The 19,314-nt window shown below is 37.3% G+C and overlaps 2 long non-coding RNA genes across 12 annotated transcripts in view; both read right to left on the reverse strand.

Moving 5' to 3' along the window:
* Window positions 1–8,264, reverse strand: part of LOC118164311 — a 51,246-nt gene extending 42,982 nt beyond the window's left edge. The window contains exon 1 of the long non-coding RNA XR_004749433.1: window positions 7,299–8,264. This is a non-coding gene — a long non-coding RNA (uncharacterized LOC118164311). The remainder of the gene's footprint in view (window positions 1–7,298) is intronic.
* Window positions 8,265–8,297: 33 nt separating this feature from the next.
* LOC118164310 overlaps window positions 8,298–19,314 on the reverse strand; it is a 370,599-nt gene continuing 359,582 nt past the window's right edge. For 4 of the 11 annotated variants that reach the window (XR_004749429.1, XR_004749421.1, XR_004749423.1 and 1 more), the window contains exons 8-10: window positions 17,549–17,643; window positions 10,135–10,257; window positions 8,298–9,647 (exon numbers count right to left, since the gene is read on the reverse strand). This is a non-coding gene — a long non-coding RNA (uncharacterized LOC118164310). Of the gene's footprint in view, window positions 9,648–10,134; window positions 10,262–12,243; window positions 12,295–17,548; window positions 17,644–19,314 lie in introns of all 11 variants that reach the window. The other 7 variants (XR_004749432.1, XR_004749431.1, XR_004749430.1 and 4 more) reach the window with 6 other exon arrangements.

Here is a 19,314-nt window from a genome sequence, read left to right on the forward strand (position 1 = left end):
TGGGAATTAATTGTATTAATTCTTACAGAAGTAACTGGAAAGACTGAAAGGGTCAGAATATTAATTGCAGGCCTTCTGTCCTGAAACTAGTAGCTAAACCAACAAATAAGTCACAGTTCATCCACCTCAGCAAACAGTTTTCATCTGTGAGCTGAAATTGTCACTACTGCTTGACCTACAGAAATTTTTTTGCTGGAAGAAAAGAACTGATACAACTAGGGTCTCCAGAGTCAGCCTCAAAACATGTTCCAGAGAGCCTGCAAAACAGTAGCTTCAAATAAAGGCTAATAAATAAATACTTCATTTCCCTTGTCCCCCCGCCTCGTCCCCAGTCTGCTTACTATAGCATTTCTGCTTCTTTTTAATAGTAGGGGACTCATATATTCAAAAGGTAGAAAACACTGGGTCAAAGACGTGGTCTTGCTCTCAGTGTTAGATGTGTCACTGGATTTTTCGTCTAACTGCAAGTACTTCCAAAAAAATATTAAACTTGCGTTTAACAGAACCTTGAATTTATTTGATGTACCAGGGCACTGTTGATGCTCAAACTACTATTGCTGTTCTTCTGTACAGCCAAATCAGTCCCCAGAGGTTATGGATTCTATTGCTGAAACGAGACTCGCTCAAGAGGAACTAATTTGAATGTAGATAACCTGAGCAAACATTGAATGGATCATTAGAAAACTAACATCCAGGAAAAGAAGCTGCTCGAAGTTTATTGCCCCTAATCCTGTTAATAAGGTAGGCTACCGGGCTTATTCTTCAGAATATTTATAGTGTTCTTTTGTTTATTTTATTTATTTATTTACTGTTATTTTTTATATTTTCATATTTTATTATTTTTTTAAAGGGACAGAAGCAGAGGGGAGAGGGACAGATTCACCCTCTGACCCAGAGGAGCATAACTCTGAATACGTGTCACTCTGAAGTGCCTGGCTGCTGTTATTATTGGGAATAACCTTCTGAGAGTGACACAGATGTAAGACTTGGGTTCTGCTGCAACACAAGCTCTGCCTTCAAAATTATTCATTTGAAAGTAGGAACTTTCTACCTACAAGCCAGCTCTTTTTTTTTTGTGCAAATGGCTGAAAAAAAAAATACTGCAAAGAGGGAAGAAATCAAGTCCTGATATTGGGAACAGAAACAAAGTACCTTTCAAGTCAACAACAAATGAGGACTTAAACTTATATACCGTTTTCCTGTTTAATAAGAAATTCAGAATAACTTCTGTATTAGTAAAGAAATTAGATACCTGCAGTCCAAATCTGTAAGTAAGTTATTCATTAGTGAGAGAGAAAACTGTGTATAATATTCACATAGACACACTAGCTGTAAATGTATTCATTAAACTATTTGCAGGCCCTAAATTTTCTGCTGTATATAAAAGTTAGATCAGTGTTAACTCAATGGCTAAAACTGTATTGGAAGAGAAAATACCAAGTTTTCTAAAAATATCTGCCTTGGCCGTTTAAGTTCACCACAATACTAGAGCTGAAAGAAATACCAATACAAGAGTGCTCTATGTCAAATCTCAGACCATTAATGCAAAAAAGTGTAATTTATCAGATTGAAAGGAAAACACTATTTGACAGTGTCCAAAGTACTACTACTCATTACATATCTAAAGGCTACTGATCAATAGACAGCACTATGCTCTTTCCCTGAATAGGTTCAAGCTTAACTGATTTTCATGGCTTCTTGAATGCTTTTACGACTAACAAGGCATGGTCCACATAGCGCTTTGTCACTGATTTGCACATAATCTATAAAGTGACAGTAATAAATCACAAGTATCATTAATAAATCACCAACAAACAAAGCAGAACACTGGAAGCAATGTGGAAAATACACAGATATTCCTCCAAATACTTTGGTGAGTAAACAGTTTAAACACACAGCGTTAGTTAAGAGCTGCAAGTTCAAGTCATAGTAAATACATACATCTGAGCTTAGCTGCAAGTTCAAGCCATAATAAATACGTACATCTCAGCTTTTAGAGATCTAAACAGAAGCAAGCTCTGCTTCTATGTTTCTTTGGGGCAGTTTAATGAAGGAAAAAAAAAAAAAGAAAACAGAAAAGAACTGAGAGAAAATAAATCTACTTGAGAAAATAAATTCTTGGAGCGCAAGAATATAATCCAGTCTGGTGATGCTTATGCCATTAAAATCACATTTTATGCCTGTTTACTTTATCATTTTGTACCTCATAAATACCTACAGTAGCTAAAACTGTCAGTGATGCCACTTCAAAGAGCAGTGCCCCTAGGAACAAGATCATAGAGGTTTGGTCTAGCCACAGTGTGGTTAAGGTTATCACAATGTCTCTTTAAATCTAGAATCTAATTGGCAAAAATCCATGAAAAGTATGCATACTTTCAAATGCAAAGTTCAGGATTCATTTACTCACCCTTCAGGTGTGGATTTAATGAAAGCTGGGCATTTAACGTGGTAACAAGCTCCCACTGAATTCATAGAAAAATCCAGCTCCAAGATACATAGAGCAGAAGCAAAGCAGTCATTTTGACTCTAAACATCACTACAAAGAACATATATGCTTAACAAGTATTTACTTGTGGTAGAATCCTAGAAACACAGATTTGTAGCTGTCATACAAGTTAGTTGGTTGAGGTTAATACTAGACCTCTGAAACACTTTTTTTTTTCTACAGTGAATACAAGGCCCAATTACTTAGCGTGAACCATTCTGAATTAAAAGCCAAAAGGTTTAAGTTGTTCCTTTTGCCTCTAGTTCCTAAATTTAAAATAGAAGTGGTAAAATTATAAGAGGAAGTCCACTTCCCTAGAATTTTTGCCCTGACCAAGAATTTTTGCTAATACCACAAGAAATCTTTTTCCTACAAGATTTTCAGTTCAATATTTGAAGGCTTTACTTGTTCTGATAAGATTATCATCTAAATTCTTAAACATGAATGTGAATCAAATTCCAATTAAAATCTTTAGATCCTCTCAACCACTTCTCTGGTGACCCTTGAGCAAATACATGTTTGTATTACCCCAGTGGCTTGAGGTAAAATACATAATTACAGCCTATATTAAAACCATCTTTCGTCTCTCCAAACCTTAGAAACAAAGTTTGATTCTATACTAACAACCATAGAAAAGAAATAAATAAGGTAGTGGCTGATACCAGAGTGAATAATGGCTTTCCCTCAGAAGACCAGAGGGAAAACTAGACTTTGGTTTATTATGGCAAAGAGGATAGGTATTACAGATTGTTATTTATAGGCAAAACTCCCAGACTCTGCGGTTGACCATTCCCTTTTCATCTATTCTTGAGAAATACTAGTCATGTAATGATGTCAAGTCTAATTCCTTAACAAAAAACTAGCATTTTTCCTTTAAGGAGAACAAGAAAACTGGTGAGACACAACAGAAATGGGGACATCAAGAATGTGATCAAGCTGCAGGTAGGAGAGGAAGACTCATGCGTCTTCCCACCAAGCACCTCTGGGAGGTGTTGAACATGAGCTACATTCCTCACATGAGCAAGTTCACCAGCCTTTCTGTAGGAGCTTGACCACATCCAAAGTCAAGATTTGGGAGTTTTAAAAGGACATCTGTTGAGCTCTCTTCAGAATACCTCCTGGAGAAATGGTATGGGTAAAATATGAAGTGTGGGGCCATGGCACGAGTTTCCACAACCATGAATTAGACCTCGGTACCTACGCATTTACTTATGAAAAGCAAAACAGTTTTGCCAAATTTAATGTGCTTTTTACATACCATCAGTTTTACAAAAAAAAAAAATTTGGACAAATTTGCAAAAAATCTGGAAAACGCACAAAGCTGCACCAGGGAGGTTCAGACTAGATATTAGGAAAAATTTCTGTACTGTGAGTGGTCAAGCACTTCCTAGAGAGGTGGTTGATGCCACATACCTGTCAGTGTTCAAGAAGCAATTGGATAATATCCTTAATAATAAGCTTTAAATTTCAGCTAGCCCTGAAGTGGAACTCTTCAAAATGAATTCTTCTATTAAAAATATATTGGACAAAGATGAATTTTTCTTGAGAAAAAAATTGATATGAAAAAGAACAAAATCTCCTACAGAAAAAAAGATAAAAGGATCTTAAAGAAGCTAATGTTAACAAAACAAACCTGAGTCTTAAAGCAATAATGTGAGCCCATCACTGTCTACTATTCTTTAGCACGTGACTTTATTATTTTTGATCCAGAGGTCACAGCTTACTTTAAATGTGACTTTGCCTTTTGGGCAGAGTTGGCCTCAGGGGCCAAATACTCAGCTGAGCCACAAATAGGTATACGTGAAAGTGGGTGTTTACATATCTGCTGAAGTGTCTAAAAACTTCTGCAAGTAGATTTAAATTGCCTGCAGCCATTTTCCCTGCCTGTACTACACAATCATTTGTTTTGAAGTGTTCTCCTGGTTATTCATATAAGCCTTTTTTTAATGCTTATTCTCATATCTGTGTAACAGTAAAGAACCCTCAAAACTTCAACTCCTGTCTTCTCAAGACCAACCCCTTAACAAATGGTTTTGCCTGCAGTTACATTTGCTAATTTTCATCTCTCCTTTTTCCTGTCCTCCTGTGCCTGACCTTTTCCCCTTAACAGAGGTTTAAAATAGAAGATTTTTGCCCTCACCACTCTAAGACAGCCCTTCCCAGCATCTTCCAGACAGGCACAAGATATATGAAGAAACTAACTTTTTCCTCCTGGGTAAAAGATAAGTTTAAATACTGGTCTTTGATTTTTCTTCCTGATATATTTACACACGACACCCTCTCAATGCCAGCGCCATTATGCAGTGAGCATGAGCTTTGCAGCTTAAGTGGGAAAGGTTCAGATCCAGAACATGTGTTGCAGCCAACTGAATTTTCCTCTTTGATCTTCCACTCCTGCTCCACCATCCTGCATGAAACTTGGTTTTCCTCTAAGGGTGAAACCCGCCCCATGCAGAGGGGCCCACACAAGGTTTGCTATGCTGCTTAACCCCACAGCTCTGCTGCAGAGGGAGGGAACCACAGGGGACCTAGGAGAATCAGCGGTGCAGTGCGGCCCCCTGCCCCCTCCCCAGGACGCTGCGGTCTTTGGTGGCGTCTGCTCTGGCTCCAATTAGGTCAGTTTGGAGGGGAATTTGAGGGGAGGTTAGGGGAACGTCTCCTGGATCCACGCTTCTGCAGCAATAGTGGAAAGGAATTCCCACATACGGGGCACAGATGGGCCACAGCCCTGTTTTCGGGCTGCAGGCTGCAAATAAACTTAGTAGCAGCTGGGGAGGGGAACCACCATAGCCTCATGTACTTTAATGGATACTATGTTTCTGCAAATGTGAGTATTCCCTCCCCTCACTAACCCATGCAAATCCTTCTGTAAAGTCCTATAAACAAAGCAGTGGGTATCATTTTGAAGGAGAAACTTGCCACCGGGGAAAACAGTGGTCAGGAAAAATACAACATACCTTTTTCTCCAAGCAGGGTGTTTGGTGTGTTTTCACAGATTAAAAACAGATTTTGCTGGTTTAAGCAAGCAGGCAAACTTCTGACCTTTCCACGTAATAACCCGCACCCAGTACTGGTCCCTAACCTGTCCTAAAATAGCCGAGTGGGGTATGGAGCCTGTAAGAGATGTCTGCCTCATTGCCAGGTGGGAATGCCTGTCAGCATGGCACAGACACATCCATCTCTGAAAGTGGGTGCCCTGGTCTTGATCCAGTAAAGTAGTCAAATGTGTGATTAGCTTTCTGCTTTCAGGAACTGGCCCTCAACATGACCTGAAATCAAACACTTAATGTGAATGCTTTTCTGGATCAGCCCCACTGAGCTCAGTGCTTGCAGGTTGGAGATGCCAGCACATGCTGAAAAAAAGTTTGTGGCTGAGAGCAAGGTTGTTTTAAAGCAAAGTATGATTATTACAGTTCCATATGGAGTTCAGAGTTAGAGGAATCTATGATTACTTTTAGTTTAGCCAAGTGAAATCCACTGGAAAAAAAAAAAAACTTCCTGATTCCAAACCTTTGCCCAAATGCAATCTGGGTGCCATTGTCTTTAGCGAAAGAAATTTACCAAGAGGCAAAGGTGCTGACTTCTTTTCACAGGCTTGTGTGATCGCTAATGTTTAAACTTGGAATTAAAAGAGGAATGCAAAAGCTGAGGTACCTGAACATTTAAAAGCTCAAGTATATGTGAGAAATCATTTTTAGACAAACTGGCTGCACCATAGCCAGGGGCTCTGATAATATGAATGAGCAGCAAGGTATGCCTCTGGATGTGTCTGCAGATACAAACAGGAGACAGTGGTTTGTTGCTGCACTGTCTGCCTAAATGTAATAAACTATTGTTTTCCTCCAAATGCATTCAGTTCTCTGCAACAGCCAGTACCTTACATGGATTGCCTAGTAGATCTCTGTTCATTTTTTTATTCAAGTGGACAAATCCGCAAGAATCATTTTTCTGCTGTTTGAAATCAATGTAAGAGCCTTAACTTCAACTTCTTATTTCTTTTTTCCTTTTCTCTCTAGATGAAAATGTAGTAAATAGATTATTGTTAGAAATGTTGAGAGAACAGTAAAGACACAATCTACTTGTCAGGATTGTCTCAGAAAATAATGAATCACAGTAAATTGGAGATATTAAATCAAGCAGCAGTCTAATACTCTCCCTGAGAATGATGCTGTTGCTGGAAAAATCAGATTATTGCCCATATTAATTCTTTGGTTCTTTTCTCTTTTAGCATTAAAACAAGAAAATGAAAATTTAATTTAATTTTTATAGCTTGTCTCATTGGACTATAGAGCAAAACAAAACCGATGATCAGACTTTTTGTTTGGTAATGTGCAAACAATAGACAAAAGAATACAAATGAATGAAACAAAAACAGACTCCCCCTCCCAAATCAATCAATCAAACAAACAAACAAAACAACAAAAAAACAAAGCACGTTAAAGTAGTACTGAATCTAGGGCCAGGAGCTGCCTCTGATCCATAAGGCTTTTGTGTTATTTTTTCTAGGTTAGTTTTAAGACACATTTGGGGTTTGGTTTGTGCATGGGTCAGTGTCTGTGAGGACGTCAGTGACATATGAAAAGGTCTGAGGAACCTTTTTGGAAGCCATAACTCCTGAGCTCTTTTCTGTTTGCTTTGGCTGTTGGAGTTGTGGTAGTTTTTTCCCATTTTTAGCCTTCACACCTTTATTATGTTTGGGTTGCACATTACAAATATTCAGATGCTGTGGATGGAGATTTCCTCTTGGCACAAGGAAAAAAAGGTTTCAATCTCCTACAAATTTCCCCTCTGCTGATCAGAAGACTTCACCTACCGTTACAAGGGCTGAGTTTTGTGGTACTGGTGTTGATGCTTCCACTTGCTGCCATAGCCTGGAACTGGCATGTAGTATCCCAAGTCTTCCAAGCCTTCTTTAAAAAAAGGACAGAATTAGAAGACATTTTCAAACTCAATGGATCTTTTAATTTAGACCTATAAAAACTACACTTTTCCTAGCCACAGCCACTTGGAAGTCAAAGATGGCAAATGCTCAGTAAAGCAGGTCCATGTCTTGGGCCTTCCTTAGGCTGCAGGTGTGATCCCCGTGGCTCTGTGGAGGACTGTCTGCACCTCCTGAAACAGGAAAAACTGCCGCTGGCAGACCCCACTGCCTCTCCTCATCACTCCAGGGCAAGATCCTAGTTGTAACGCACTTCACAAAGTACTGTTCACCATCTTACATTCACTGAAGAGTGTGCAATTAATATTTTAAAATGTTACTCATTAAAACTGCTTACAAAAAATATTTTGAAGCAGTACCCACACCAACACTAGACCCCTGACATGAAAATATGAGTTTAAAAACAGAGTATAAAGAATTTGTTTTATAGTGTTTGCCTGTATCTGGCAGCCTGTTGCCTGGTTAATCTGACCCACCTTATCACTGCAGAGGTGGGTCTCCCCACAAAGCCAGAATAACAAGTACTAGGATTGCTTAAAACCTTCTGCAGAGATACATAGCAGTATGTAACACCTGACAACCCCTGCTGGCTATTTGTTCTGTAAAATATACCATAACAAGGATAAACTCTACAAGTGTCGGGAAAAAAGGTTAGATCTGCAGAATGACTTGGAGATGTCAGCACCCATACTGTGCCTGTTGTGCTTGATGCAATCCCTACTGAGAAAGTCTGCACCTAGTATCTGCTTTATGTGTTTTAAACATTTCTTAGTCCTCACTCACTAAGCGCATCCTTTACAGAAGAAAAGGCTAAAAGCCTTGAACAATATTTAAAAAAAAAAAAAAAAAAAAAAAAAAAAAAAAAAGAAAAGAGGAAAGTAAGAGTTTGCAGTCCTGTAGCCCTAACTGGCATGACTGGTCTGTGTTTACTTCCTTCTGAAGTAACATACTGACATATGTTAGTTAAATATCACTGTCTCGCTTCTTTCCCACATTTTCCTGTTTCCTGTCTTTAGATCTCCTTCTATCTCCTGTTTTTGTTTTTATATCTTTTTTATTTTCTCTTTCACTTCTGCCTATGATTATTTTCCATCTCTTTCTCTTTGTTACTACCTTTTTGACTCATTCTCATACTCAGCTTTTTAAGGTTACTTCATTTTACCTGCTTATCAGATATTTCACTTAGCTCTCCCCTTTCATTTTCTCATTCACTCATTCCTTTTTTTTTTTTTTCTCTGAGTTTTTTAATACCCTGTCCCTTTCCCACTCTGCTCTTTCCACTTTCTGCTTCCACTGCTTTAGAAATATTGCACTCTCAACTTGTTCTCTTTTTCTCTGTGGCAGAGTAGGTCAAAGTCCTGTTCTTTTTCTGCAAAAGAAGCTAGTCAAAAGTTAGTGGAAAGATGAAGAATGTAGAGATGACACACAGATGAAAAATACTAGGTTACTTCAGCATTCACACATATAATTGCTTAGCAAAGCTTTTTGCAAAAGCTACCTTGTCTAACTTAACAATTCTTCTTGTGTTTCTTGTCACCTGGTGTTTTTGAGCCAGCCAATATTTACTTCTTAAAGGATCCTAAAAACACCTTATGATTCATAGAGATATAACAATGATGTTTTCTTGGGGGGTGTTTCCTGCCATTTCAGTTATAATTGAAGACTGAACTGGGAAGCACCATTCTTGGAATACAGTAATCTAGGGTGGAAGTTTGTTTAGGACAGTGATAACTTTTAGGTGCACTTTATAGAAATTATGAACTGAGCTATGATTTATAACTATTTTCCTTCCTAAGTATAACAGTAAACTGTTTCTGTGGCTACTACAAACTCCAGAATACAAAAGCAGACATAAAAACAAAACCACATCTTTGATATGCTTTCTTTCTCCCTCTTATGCAACACCAAGCTATTTTGGCTCTCTGTCATTCACTTCCTTAAACAACATCTCACAGATACTTGCTTTTTGAGCAGTAATGGCTAATCACAAAATATTTTACCTTAGGTTAGTGTTAATGTTGCAGAAGAGATTAGCTTTCTTTTTGCAATCTGCTTTGTTGAAGGACTACTGGTTCATCTCAGGCAGCAGAGGAGATAACGCAAAAAGCTGTAGTTCCTGCAGGGTCTTGCCCTTCCTTCTTGGGCACTTCTGAGGTTGTTTCCTTGTGGTATCAGGTACACTACAGTATCCCATCTTCTTGTCCTTTCTTTCCAGGATGATATCTATAGAATGATAAAATGTTTTAGGTTGGAAAGGACCTTGCAGATCATCTATCTCCAACTCCTCTGCCATGGATAGGGATACCTTCTACTAGACTGAGTTGCCCTAAACCCCATACAGCCTGGCCAAGGATGGGTCATCCTATACCACCTTGCAGCATCTCAGCTGGGTTTGTCTAGGGTAACATGCTAAAAGTAACCATGGAAATTCAATAGCTTTAAAATGTTACTCAGAGCAGAAACCACCAAGAGCAGTTTTCTCTGGTTTACTGAAGCTGGCTTGTAAAATCACAGCCATTTCACCAAACAACTACTAAACTCACGGATGACAAATTCTGCTCTGCATTATGTTGCCTTTCTTAGTGGGTACTGATATGGTGGCCTTCTTGGTATGAAAAAAGCCTCCCCCTCCACCACTTGGTTAAAGCACATAAGAACCAAACCCCATGTGAATGTGTGCATGGTGGTGGTGGGGAGAAGATGAACTAACGTGCTAGGTCCCTGTTCCTGACCTGCATCTGCGTCTTCTGGCCCCACACTTGGAAACTATTAATTGGTCTTGGGCAGCAGGACTCCTGATCAAGCTGAGGTGCTTCAAAGATGCAGAAAGGATCTGCCTGGAGACACGAAAATTTTCAAGTAGTATGTTCAATCTTAGAGGAGTTACAGTCGGTCACAGGTGCAAACAATAACAAAACAACTACAGCATTTATTCAGCTCCTACTGAAGCCCAGTTTTGACATTAACTTGACCAAGATGAGAATTTAACATTAGTTTGTAAATACGTAATAAATCAAGTTGCCTTCTTCTTCCCCTCCTTCCTGCAACATGCAGCTAATTTCAGTACCTGCCAGACTGCAATTATAAAACAGTCATACACCCTTGACTACGAGAAATAGGAAATTTTCACTGAAATATTTTCTGAGATATAGGACAGCATAAAATGACTATCAGAACTTCCCTGTGCTCTTGCTTGGGCAGGTTAGGAATGTCATATCACTGTGAAGTTTTCCACAGGAACTCAGTGGACTAGTTTTGGGAGCAGATGTGCTTTTATGGTTGATAGACATTTGTCTTTTAATTTTTTTACTCTCTGATGTGTATTACCAACCAACACATGAAATAGAAATATTTCCAATTAATTTTCTTTTAATCTATTTATCTCCTAAAAATAAGTTCAGATCAAATATGGTGTTGAAGCACAGCAACATAACAAAGCTTTGCCAAGCATAACAGTCAGTCTTTCAAGGTACATTTTTCTTTAGTGATTTTTCTGCAGCCAAGAATAAAATTAAAAGAATGAGAGGAAGACAGAGAGGGGGAATTAGTACATTTGACTCAAATATAAACAACCCACAAAATATGTTACTCATCAGGCAGATTCCCATCATCCTACTTATCATCTTGGGGCAGACTGCATGTGGTTTCTCCACAGATGTGCAGGATAGAGAGGAAGCTGTTCTAGGACTACACACAACAGTAACTCTTTGAGGACATACAAATGGGATCTAGGAACCATCCTAGCAAATTCTGTGACTCACAGCATGCTGTGTTTCACACAGCACACAATTAAATTGTGGTGCTCATTAACACTGGATGATGTAGAAACCATAGTGAATTCAGAGAAGGATTAGATACTTTGAAGATGGTAGAGCCGTTTCTGGTTATTGAATATAATGATCAAGATGAGCTTATTTCAGAAACTTTATCAGCTGCTGACAGGACCTGGAAGGAAGCTTGGGGAGGGAACACAGGTTATGTGCTCTGGTCTTAAAGTTTTCCAAAGTACAACGCAACATCACCAAGAGGACATGTGGCCAGATGGGCTGCTGGTCAGACATAGCTCTGTGGCTAGGTAGAAGAAATCAATTACTCTTTTGTTTGTTTATTATCTTCCACTATTCACTGCCATTTTAGATTGCACTTTCTTCTTGCTCTGGGTGTGGGAAAAGTTTAACTATCAGTAAGGGGTTATCAGTTCTCTATCAGTTATCTATCAAAGGCTATGGCTTCTGGGCCAGAAACTTTGATAGAGGCAACATGGTCTTAACAGTAGAGTATCTGAGATAACACTGATATATGCAGGGTTGTACCCAAGGATTTTTAATTATTATTATTATTATTATTATTTGAGATGCAGATAGTGGCTTTAATTTTAAAATTCCTAGGAATTTTTCCTCCTAAATGTAAAGAAATAAAGTTACATGATAGCACTGAATTTAAATTCACAACATTGGAATGAATGAAAGTTTTTTCAGAAGCTCTTAAAAGTTTATGCTTTCTGCCCTTATACCTGCTAATACTACATGATAGGCTTGTTAATATAACTAACTCACCAGAAGCGTTCACATTAATTTTCACCTTTTACTATGTAATGGTAGTGCTATTTATTAGTCAGAAAGACCATTTTCAGTAGTGTTATAGGAACAGAGTGTGCATTACACAACAGAGCCAAGTTACACCTGCAGCTGACCATTTCTATATTTGTGGCTGTCTGACATCTGTAATTAATGGCAAATGGAAAATATATATTTTTTTTTTCCCTTTGGCTTAGCAATTATATTTTTCATGCTTTAAAAATAAAAGTGAAGTGAAATACCTGGCATTAATTAGGGGTTTAAAATATCTGTGAGTCTCTTGCCAAGGTGCCCTGGAGAAACAGAATGGATCCTTAGGGCAGTGCACAGGAAAGAAATCGTTAGCCAACTTCAACTTTCACTGGAAAACTTGACTGGAAAAGCCCAGATTACATTACAGTTTAATTTGTAATCGTATCCAGCCCCTTTCACTTCAAGTCTCAAGAACTACAGCCTTTCATTGTATAACTTTAAGATGGGGAATTTACCATGTATTCTTAACAGATGATCAGATGTTTTATAAAATTTATAACAAATTCATGGATTTCAAAGGTGAATGAAGTTAGGAAACCATCTCTATGCAGTAATGTTTATGTCACAGATGTCACTGAATTATTATCAACACATAGTGCCTATTTTTTCTCCTCTTTCTTTCCCACCAATTATGCAACAATATCAGTCACAATACAAAGAAATTGAAACACAAAGGAAATTCAGCCCATAGTGTAAACTTCTTATAACTTAGAGATTTTAGTGTTTGTTTTTTTTTTCATTTTTTTTTTTTTTAAGAAAAGAAAAGAAAATATTACTGTAGTTAGTAACTGATAGGCCTGACTAAAAAGATACAAAGGTAAAGAAAGGGACTTCGACAAAATATGATCAAATTGCTTATGGCAATTTATTGCATATAAAGTAAATACATATTGAGGTAGACTCTGTGGAGCAAGTAACAATCAAAAAAACAAACAAACAAACAAACAAAAAAACCAAAACCACAGTAGTCTGAGAAGAATTAAACTATTTTGACTCTGGACTGTTTTTTTTTTTTTTTTTTTTTGAGGAATCCTTGATTGGGTATGAACAAAATTCTGTCTAGATTTCATGGAAAAATAATCATGTTGATTCAATTTGCTTGATTTCTATTTTCTTATATTCAGTCAGGGACATTAAAAAAAAATAAAATTTGGTTTGTAGGCTCTTAACTCTTCCATGCAAAGAGGAAATCACAATGTGAAAAAAGCCATTGTGAACATGGCTTTCATGAGGAGAAAAGTAAAAGCTTTTTTTTTTTTTTTTTGTCTATAACATTACCCTTGGTACTCTTCAGATAAATTCATTTCAGAGAGAGGCCAGACAGAAGTTTATCCATAGTCCTTGGGAGAACCCAAAACACTTGAACTGAACAGAATTTCACATCAGTTTTGCAATATCAGCTTTTAAAATGAATCTCCCAGACCTCTGCGTTTGGTTTCACTCTTTGAAATTACCAAGATATATTCTTCCCAGAGGCAAAACTAGGGGGGATTTCATATTCTCAAATTCTTCTGCTATTCAGCAAAGAGCTTTTTAACCTACTGACAAGACATATATCACCTTCTATATATCTGCCTACAGAGATTGTAGATTAACGTAACCATTGGTCTTTGAATCACACAATGATTTAGAAATAAGTGAAACGAAAAAGAACAGATCAATTGCTCCTCAAAATACCATGTTTGTCCTTGTGGTCTTCATTTTAATGAAAGACATTGAGTGAAAATTCATTGGCTGGATTTTAATTTCATCTGTTTATAATCTGCATTTTTAAAGACTGTTTTAGTGTATACCTTCATATGAAAGATTTTATTATCATTCTAATACATGAGAAAATATCACTTTCCATCAGCTTCCTTTTCATGACTTCTTTTAAATGTTTCCCTTCAGTGTGTCTACAGTATAGTATGGGGATTTGATAGACAAGGTATTAGCAAAGCTAATCATAATTTAATGAATGGAAATTCTGCCTTCAACTTATCCTGATGGGGCTGGTAGTAGGAGTGGTTCTTTTGTTACTTTTTTTGTTGTTGTTCTTGAGGACATTCTTGTGGGTGCAATTAAATTTGTGCCAAATTACCTGAAATAATTTGTGGTTATTAAACAAACCACTCAGCATTCTCTGATGTGGAAAAGTGCATTGTTCCCTGACATTCCATTGCCCTGCATTTTTTTTATTTTTTTTATTTTTTTTTTTTAGGAGAAATTGTAGTAACTGATCTATGAAAATAATGCTTTATAGATCATTAGATCTATGTATTAGAACATACAAAAATGTATGTTCTCTTTTGGGTAGTGGAAGAAAAGACTAAGCCATGTCACAAAACTGCATATATGATCTACAGCTGGCATGTCACATTATAACCAAACAAAAGTGACCTCATAACTTACAAATGCTCTTTAAGGAGGCATTGCTTGCAAGGTTAGTGAGAGCAGCTGATGAAAAAGACAAGATGCAAAACATCATCCTATTTCCCTGACACTGAATAATGTGGAAGTGCTGTATTTGTATAATCTCATTCTCTATTGGGTATTTATTCACATTTACCCTATTTCTAGAACTAGAATTCTCCAACTTCCAATTACTGCTTTGTAGTTTGCTGGAACGGGAGACCTTTAGAATGCTATCTTTGCACTCAGGTGTTTGACCAGCTGGTTTTTGTAACATATGAATGACTCACTTGTCCAAAACAATGTGGATATTGTGTTTTTGTTGTTCATTTGTTTTTGTTTTAATATATGCAGAGTTAAACTAATAAATTATACTATTTCTTCACATAAAACCTGCCTTTCTTGATCTTTCAGTGAATAAGGATTCTGTATCTGTACTCATTTAAGTATTCTCCATCAGTTATGTATGACAGTTGCTTATGGTTCCTACTGCTTGGTCTTTTGGTTATTTAGCTATCAGATTTCTTATTCACAAGGGTCTTACCATTTCCACTGTATTCACTGAGGAATTTGATACCCACCACTTTACATTAGTTAGGGCAAACTGAGGCATGTCTACATTGGCCAGTCACCCCATATGTCAGGACTAATGTCTTTCCTCATTTGTATTGGTCTGAGCCACACGTAACTTGGCCAGTATCAATGGCACGAAGTCAATATAAAACTCATATAAATGAGAGAAGAACCAAAAGCATGTGTTATCCTGTGGTATTTCTGGGGCAACTCCATTAGTTTCAGTATTTGAATCTGGTTTACACTAGTGCAGAAGAGAATTTAAAAAATGCCCCACTTTAACTCACTTGACTGCTTGACACAATTAACTTGGAAATCCCAGCTCATCTGTCATATTCTTTTGACATTTCCCATAGGAAGTATCCATTTTAACACAGTCAATACCTTTCCTAGACACTTGTCAATCTGTTTGGCCAAACAACATTTACACAGTCAGCAAATTAAGATGTAAAAGCAGCAAATTGAGACCTCTTCAGGTACTTTATTTCCACAAACAATGTACAATGCTTAATTTCCTACCAGGAAATTATAGCGTCTACTGAGATTTCAAAATCTGATTAGTTTCAGAGGCTTGGGTTTTTTAAAAACCTGTAATTCAAAATAAAGATATAAACATTGCAACCTCTCTATGCCTGAAATCTGGAGAAACCTGGTTACTGCAGCCCCTCTGGGGAAAGAATGGGACCCTTTAGATTTTTACTGATAAGGTATGAATAACATTCTCATAAAGCTCAAAGATTGCCCAGATATACACATTTAAAATAATTATGGTAATTAAATAGAGTTGCAAGCAGCTATAGCTCCAGGCAACACCAGTTAAATGTAAAGAGAAAACATCTTCTGCATATGTTTGTGATTTATGTAATTACATGCTTCTACAAGCTACACACCATTCATTGGCAAACAGCCATGTCTTCTTTCATTACAATTTAGCCACAGTAAGTAACATACTTCGTCTGTTTGAAAAGCTCCACTTAATAATGCCACCGAGGATGCATACAACAACACTGTGGAGCAAATGTGAAAAAATTAAATGTCATTTGGTTGTGTTAAAAATAGCCTTTGTGGGCCTGTTTCGACGTAAATCATGAATGACTCCATTTTAGACAACTAAATTACACCTTGTGTCAGTGAGAAATGAATAAAACCCAAGGTGTGTTTCATGTATGAGATTATGTGTTTGCTCTTGAGAATTGCTATTTTTCTGAATGTAGTAATTTTAGAAAATTAATCTGTGCTGGGCCATTCTGAGGCAAGTCCTCACCAAATTCAGTGGGAGGATAGCAAATTAAAAGGTTACCTGAACCAAAATAGATTTAAAACTCAAGAGTTTACCCAGTGTACAGGCTTCCCTCTGCTAACAGAATCACAGACAAAGCATTCCCCAAATATTTCTGAGATGAAGCTTCTGGACTCAGTCACTGCAAAATTTTAGTCAAACTCCAATTAAAATTTTCAAGGAGTTAAAAAGAAAAACAAAAATAAAAAATATATGTATATATTTTCATATTCCATCAGTCTTTCAGATTTCTTACCATTTCCAGCATACAGTTATGAGTCCATACAATTAATGACAAGCAAGTTTGGGGGATTATTGTCAAGAAAGTTTTTCTTCAGTGCAGTCACCTAGGTCTTAATCTTCTACATATCATATTTCCTCAGCTGAACGAGTTCCACCAGATACAACTAATTTTGAAGTTCCTTGTAAATTCTAGTTTGTTTGTACAAAAGGGCTATACTAACTGCAAGAAACTGTTTCAGTACAACAGTGGAATGCAAAGGAGAAAAAAATATGTTTAGTTACTTGTAAGAAACAATGTGCTTGTAGGAAAGCTGCTGTGCTTTACATACATTTCATTAATAAGTCTGTTATTTTGCTTATGTAGTTGTTTTTCCATCTAGGTGTGCAATTGTGTGTTGAACTATTTAGCATTTTAAATTGCATAAGATGCCAAAGTTGTTATTTTGGAAAATATTTCTAAGTAGAAGTATGCTCAACCACACATGAAAAAGTGTCTAAGTACACAGTTAAAAGATACATTATATACATTACATTTACTGTGTACAGTAATACTCTCATATTACTGAAGTGTGATGTCTGAGACTGAGTTGAAAATACTTTTCTAGTCTGCCAGAAAATACATAATGAATTTGTCACGAATATTTAGTGCTTTCTAGACTCTCTGTCATTCCAATGCCAATGTGCTGTAGTTACTTTCTGGCTCTTTACTGCATCTGTTAAGGATTTCAGACCATGTTTTTTTGCTGTCAATTTCTGTCCCAGCCATACCATTGAAAGTGAAGAAACTGAGCACATAGGGCATTGAAAGGCAGGGGTCCCTGTCCACCTTAAAAGGGAATGACCTGAACCCAACTCTCTGAAAACACTGCTCTGTTCTCTAAACTCCAAACCAGCTCTACAGAGTCAATCTCTCTCTTCTGCTCATGCAATAAATAGTTATTAGTTTTCAAAGTACAACATATTCAACAGAGAACAATGTGAACATTTCCCCACAAAACCATCACTACTGTCTGGTTTATGATATTTACCTGTGAAGGGAAAAGCCAAGGCTCAATCCTGAATCCAAATCACCCTAAACTTGAGACTTGTGCCTGAATCTTTCATATTCTGGGACCAGGAAAATCTAATCAGAATTTTCACATTACCATGGAGGAAAACCAAACCAACCAAACAAACAAACAAAAAACAGACAAACAGGACAAGAAAAAACCACCTTTAGTTAAGGTAATTTCTTATTAGATATTCTTATTTCTGTAACTTCTGGATATTTTCCCAAATTTGGATTGAGTTGGAGGGAAAAAGGTGATGCTGACTTCCTTATTTCAGCTGACAGCTGGATGTGCCACAGATCTCAGTGAAAATCAGAAAGATGAATAACCTGGCCTCAGAGAGGATTTGTTTTAGAAACATGTTAGAAGCTGTGTGAATGTAGCAGTGGAAGGGTGTGCTGTAGTTCAGTCACCACAGGCCACCCCTTAAGATCATCTGTGTGTATAGGAATCACTGTTATAGCCACATCATTGTTCTGTCCATGATGATCTTAGAAAGTTATACTAGAAACAAAGTAGGCTATATTACTCTGTACATTTTAAATCAAAATTATAAGCCATAAGCATGATCACACAAGACTAAAACCATTCATTTTCCTCATTGTGTTTGTACAGTGCAATATAGCTTTGGTCTGTGACTGACACAGGCACTCATACAATAAAAGTGTAACTGAAGGTCACAACAAATTTAATTGGAGTCAAGTCTATAATGTGTGCTTGCAGTGTTTGTATCTGCTGGCCCACAGAACATGATCTGTTACTTAAAATTTCTGGTGCTGTAAGGGCTCAGATGTGCCATAGCATCAGCTACAAGACACTGCTCACGGGAGAAGAATGGGGATCTGGTATACCTAGAGATCATGGCAACACTATGCAGCAGGCAGATCATGTCTGAAAATTGCCACCTTAAAAGCTATGGCAAAAGAAGAAATGAGGATGGAATTTTCAAATATAGTGAAAGAAATAAAAATTTAACAAGATTTAGATGCTGAACATTCTTAAACCCTTATGAAAATTGTAGCTAAGAATAAACTTTTTGACACCTTTCACTAAATCTTTCAGAAAAGAAAAAATTGTGAACAAGTGTGAAGCTATGATAGGCCAAAGCCTTCAATGAACATCCTGAGCAGTTCCTAACAAACACGGCCATCTCTATTTCCAACCTGAGGGGAAGTTTCTGGATAAGGAGCCTGGAAAGTGAAGTAACACTTGGTGTGTCTCAGCTGGCTTCAAACTTGCAGATGTTGGCCAGCAGAGAACCCTAAGGCTGGAGCTCACAGGCCCTAAGTGACCTATTGTTATCTTAGTGGAGACCACTCGCTACTGGATTTTGACTCCAGGAGACAATAAGGGTCTGATAGCCTTGAGGGCGCATTGCCATGGTTTTGTCTCTGGTGCCCAGGAGAACAGCAGTACTTTATTTTCTGTTTTCTTTTTAACTTTGGTCTGCTATAACATTTTACTAAATCTCTGGGGATCTGAGTAATCAGGGACTTTTTATAAATTAAGAAAGTAGATAAATAGAGGCTTTTAAAAAGGCATTTCCCCATCATTCTTTCTAAAGGAAAGCAGGTGTTTGGCTCAAAGGGACTTGTTCTCTTGATAGTGCAGTAGGAGAGTAAAACTGCATTGTCCCCTAAAGCAAAAATAAATAACTTCAGAAAACATGAGAACTGAGCACTTGGTGAGGAGGTGAAATGGGTGTCCACCCTCTTGAACTAATTTATAACACCAAAGATGTCAAG

This window comes from Oxyura jamaicensis, chromosome 3 (assembly GCF_011077185.1).
Source record: "Oxyura jamaicensis isolate SHBP4307 breed ruddy duck chromosome 3, BPBGC_Ojam_1.0, whole genome shotgun sequence".
NCBI lineage: Eukaryota > Metazoa > Chordata > Aves > Anseriformes > Anatidae > Oxyura > Oxyura jamaicensis.